Source organism: Gadus morhua, chromosome 1, assembly GCF_902167405.1.
Source record: "Gadus morhua chromosome 1, gadMor3.0, whole genome shotgun sequence".
Classification (NCBI taxonomy): Eukaryota; Metazoa; Chordata; class Actinopteri; order Gadiformes; family Gadidae; genus Gadus; species Gadus morhua.
This window is the reverse complement of record NC_044048.1, coordinates 20,173,464-20,178,463: the sequence shown is the minus strand read 5'-3', so window position 1 is coordinate 20,178,463 and position 5,000 is coordinate 20,173,464.

Sequence of the window (5,000 nt, the reverse complement as noted above, 5' to 3'; positions counted from 1 at the left end):
GTGTGTGTGTGTGTGTGTGTGTGTGTGTGTGTGTGTGTGTGTGTGTCACAGATTTGCTCGCTCTCTCTCATGTGTGTTGCAGTGTATTTGTGATTGTGGTGTCAGAGTGTTGATTACCTTTGAGATTATGCTGGTGGCGGTGGTGAGGGTGGTGATGATGGTGGTGCTGCTACTGATGATGATGAAGATAAGGGTAATGCTGATGATGATGATGATGATGATGATGATGATGATGATGATGATGATGATGATGATGATGATGATGATGATGATGGTAACATGGTGGAGGGCTGGACTTGGCAGCGTGAGACCGGCTGCCAAGTCCATTAGACACATTACAGCTAACACTGTCATCAAAGGGAACACACACACACGCGCAAACACACACACACACACACACACACACACACACACACACACACACACACACACACACACACACACACACACACACACACACACACACAGCTTCCCCTCCGGGGCGGTTCTTGGCAGGTGTAATTTCTTGGCAGTCTACCATGAGAAAAGAGGAGGAGGAGAGAGGAAAAGACGGAAAGAGGAGGAGGAGAGAGAGGAGAGAGAGAGAGGAGGGAGGAGGAGAGGTCTGAAGTGGTGTCTTTGTGTGATGATGAGTGGCTCCCAAGGCTGAACTCCAGCCCCATGCAGACGGTTGTGTACTGCGTCAGTCTTCCCTCGTACCCCCCACCCTCCCCAGATAGAGTACTCTTGTAAACTCCAAGCAGGGAGAGTTACATAACTCACTTTTTGTTATAGCTGCTACTCCAATTTAGATTGTATAGCTTTTCAACTTGCGAGTCCCCCATAGGAGGAGCCGTCTGCTGCTGCAGGAGTGACTTCGACTCCTTAGATCCGGAGAGAGAATGGGCCGCGGGAGAGGGAGATCTTTTGAGTGAAAGAAAAAAAGATAACGGAAATCAACCAAACTATCGCGTGCAACGTTGCTCTCCTCTTCCCCCTGTTGGTGTAAATGTAGCGTTGTGGTGCGTGTACCTTGGGGGGGCTTTGTCTCGTAGGCGTCGACACACCTGCTGCCCGTATGGGTGTGGGTGTGGTAAGGTTTCCTCACCTGCCCGGTAATCAGGACAGAGGTGAGTCCAGGCGAAGCGTTTTGAACTAAGAATGAAATCCTGTCGTGTCTGTGAAGAGAGATGAGAGGGTATATTGGGACTGAAGTTGTTGCTATGTTCGACTCCCTGCCAAAAGGTTCTGGGTTTGATCCCCAGTGTCAGCAGTCTATCTGTGGGCATCACTGAGCATGATGTCCCCTAACCCCTGTCACCGCTCCTTAACGGCCAAATTCCCTGAATGACGCTGTGGATGAAATCGAAATCTGCAGTGAAGGCGTCGAAGGACGACAATTCTCGAGTGACTGCGCTTTTATTTTGAAGAGGCCGAAACATCCAAGGCTCCCCTTTGAATCAAGAGTTCTTGAACTCGGCGTTCTGCAGGCTGACATCCTCAGCACCACAGCAGGCCATCCCATAATAGGCAGCATCCGGTAGGCCTTGAGGAGGTCTGACTTTGAAGTCGCTTCTATTGCATCCTTCTTCTTCTCCTTCCTCTTTCATGTTTTCCTGATTTTGACACAAACATTTACATTTAGATGGATTCCTCATGCCACGCCCGCCATGCGCCTGAACGGGTTCAGAAATTCTCAGTATTTTTTTTTTAAAAATGAATAAATGTGGCAGAAGAAAATGCAATCAATTAGTATGCGGTCGCATGAATTTTGGTATTGCAATCACTGTAAACGCAAACGCACGCACAGGCACGCACACACGCGCACGCAAACACGTGCAAGCGCACACACACACACCGCCTATGAAAAATCGCTCACATCCCAACACAAAAAAGCTGTTTCACTCTTACACACACACACACACACACACACACACACACACACACACACACACACACACACACACACACACACACACACACACACACACACACACACACACACACACACACACACACACAGGCTGTCCAGCGTTGCAATCAGCGGTTGCTCCAGAGACACAGTAATGGTCTGTCTGAGAAATCCACAGGCTGTGACTGTAATTGGTGTGTGTGCGTGTCTCTCTGTGTCTGTGCCTCTGTGTGTGCGTGTCTGTGTGTGTGTGTGAGTGTTTCATATTGTGCAGCGGCATAATGATTTTCGATGAAAATATGCCACTGTTGGCTGGTCATTTTGCTATCCATCTGTACTTGTTATATCCATCCATACATCCATACATCCCCACTGGCATGTATGCCGCGGAATAATGAGGACAGAATTGGACCCATCAGACTTCAGTCGGCGGGTGACCACCGAGCTGTTTACGTGGAACAGAACGCCAGCGTCTTGTAATGTGAGGGACAAAGTTACCGTCAAACTGAGCCTCCGTCACAAAGAGACATGAATAATTCTGACGCTGCTCCCTGCTCACTGCAGCAGTCTCTCTCCTTCCTCTCTCTCCTTCCTCTCTATCTCCTTCCTCTCTCTCCTTCCTCTCTATCTCCTTCCTCTCCCTCCTTCCTCTCCCTCCTTCCTCTCCCTCCTTCCTCTCTATCTCCTTCTTCTCCCTCCTTCCTCTCCCTCCTTCCTCTCTCTCCTTCCTCTCTATCTCCTTCCTCTCTATCTCCTTCCTCTCTATCTCCTTCCTCTCTCTCCTTCCTCTCTATCTCCTTCCTCTCCCTCCTTCCTCTCCCTCCTTCCTCTCCCTCCTTCCTCTCTATCTCCTTCTTCTCCCTCCTTCCTCTCCCTCCTTCCTCTCTATCTCCTTCCTCTCTTTCCTTCCTCTATATCTCCTTCCTCTCTCTCCTTCCTATCTCTCCTTCCTCTCTCTCCTTCCTCTCTATCTCCTTCCTCTCTCTCCTTCCTTCCTTTTTTTATCTTTGCCTTGTTACGTTCTTTAGTTTGCTCTTTCGTCTTTCCTGTTTCTCTCTCTCTCTCTCCCTTTATATCTCAACCTCTCTCTCTCTTCTCTCTCCCTCCCTCCCTCCCTCCCTCCCTCTCTCTCTCTTCTCTCTCTCGCTCTCTCTCTCTCCCTTTCCCTTTCTCTCTCCCTCTCTTTTCTCTCTGTCCCTCTCTCCCTCGCACTCTCTCTCTCTCTTTTCTCTATCTCCTTCCTCTCTATCTCCTTCCTCTCTCTCCTTCCTCTCTATCTCCTTCCTCTCCCTCCTTCCTCTCCCTCCTTCCTCTCCCTCCTTCCTCTCTATCTCCTTCTTCTCCCTCCTTCCTCTCCCTCCTTCCTCTCTATCTCCTTCCTCTCTCTCCTTCCCATCCCTCCTTCCTCTCCCTCCTTCCTCTCTATCTCCTTCCTCTCTTTCCTTCCTCTATATCTCCTTCCTCTCTCTCCTTCCTATCTCTCCTTCCTCTCTCTCCTTCCTCTCTATCTCCTTCCTCTCTCTCCTTCCTTCCTTTTTTTATCTTTGCCTTGTTACGTTCTTTAGTTTGCTCTTTCGTCTTTCCTGTTTCTCTCTCTCTCTCCCTTTATATCTCAACCTCTCTCTCTCTTCTCTCTCCCTCCCTCCCTCCCTCCCTCTCTCTCTCTTCTCTCTCTCGCTCTCTCTCTCTCCCTTTCCCTTTCTCTCTCCCTCTCTTTTCTCTCTCTCCCTCTCTCCCTCGCACTCTCTCTCTCTCTTTTCTCTATCTCTCTTCCTCTCTCTCTCCCTCGTACTCTCTCTCTCTCTTTTCGCTCTCTCTCTTCTCTCTCTCTCTTCTCTCTCTCTCTCTCCCTCTCTCTCTCTCTTCTCTTCTCTCTCTCCCTCTCTCCCTCGCACTCTCTCTCTCTCTTTTCTCTATCTCTCTTCCTCTCTCTCTCCCTCGTACTCTCTCTCTCTCTCTTTTCGCTCTCTCTCTTCTCTCTCTCTCTTCTCTTCTCTCTCTTCTCTCTCTCTTCTCTCTCTCTCTCTCTCTCTCCCTCCCTCTCTCTCTCTCTCTCTCTCTCTCTCTCTCTCTCTCTCTCTCTCTCTCCTCTCTCTCTCTCTCTCTCTCTCTCTCTCTCTCTCTCTCTCTCTCTCTCTCTCCCTCCCTCTCTCTCTCTCTCTCTCTCTCTCTCTCTCTCTCTCTCTCTCTCTCTCTCTCTCTCTCTCTCTCTCTCTCTCGACCTTGTGATGTCACGGCGGTGTGTTGGTGAACACCTCGTCCTCCTCCCCGCTCCTCCGACCAGGCAGATGGCCGACCAGACGACCTCCGGAAGAACGGAGGGGAGGGGGGGGGGGGGGAGTCAGAGGGGGAGTCGGAGAGGGAGTCGCAGGAGCAGTTGGGGGAGTCAGAGGGGGAGTCGGGGGGGGAGTCGGAGAGGCAGTCCCTCCCCTCCCTCCTCCCGTTCTGAAGGCGCTGGAGTTTCTTTTTTTAGACGCCTGTCTTCAGGAGTGCTGGCGTGAGCGCCCATTAGAGCTGACACCGTCCACACCTCCTTCTTTAAATACCCTCTCTCTTCTCCCCCCCTCTCTCCTCCACCTCTCACTCTCTCTCCCCTCCACCTCACTCTCTTTCTCTCGTGCTCTCACTCCTCGATCCCGCTCTCCTCCACCTCTCTCTCTCTCCTCCATCTCTCTCTCACTTTCTCCTCCACCTCCCCCTCTCTTTCTCTCCCCCCTCTCTGCCACCTCTCTCTCTCCTCCACCTCCCTCTCTTTCCCCCTCTCCTTCACTTCTCTCCCTCCTCCACCTCATCTCTCTCTCTCTCTCTCTCTCTCTCTCTCTCTCTCTCTCTCTCTCTCTCTCTCTCTCTCTCTCTCTCACTCTCTCTCTCTCTCTCTCTCTCTCTCTCTCTCTCTCTCTCTCTCTCTCTCTCTCCCTCTCCTCCACCTCTCTCTCTCTCTCTCTCTCTCCTCCATCTCTCTCTCACTTTCTCCTCCACCTCCCCCTCTCTTTCTCTCCCCCCTCTCTGCCACCTCTCTCTCTCCTCCACCTCCCTCTCTTTCCCCCTCTCCTTCACTTCTCTCCCTCCTCCACCTCATCTCTCTCTCTCTCTCTCTCTCTCTCTCTCT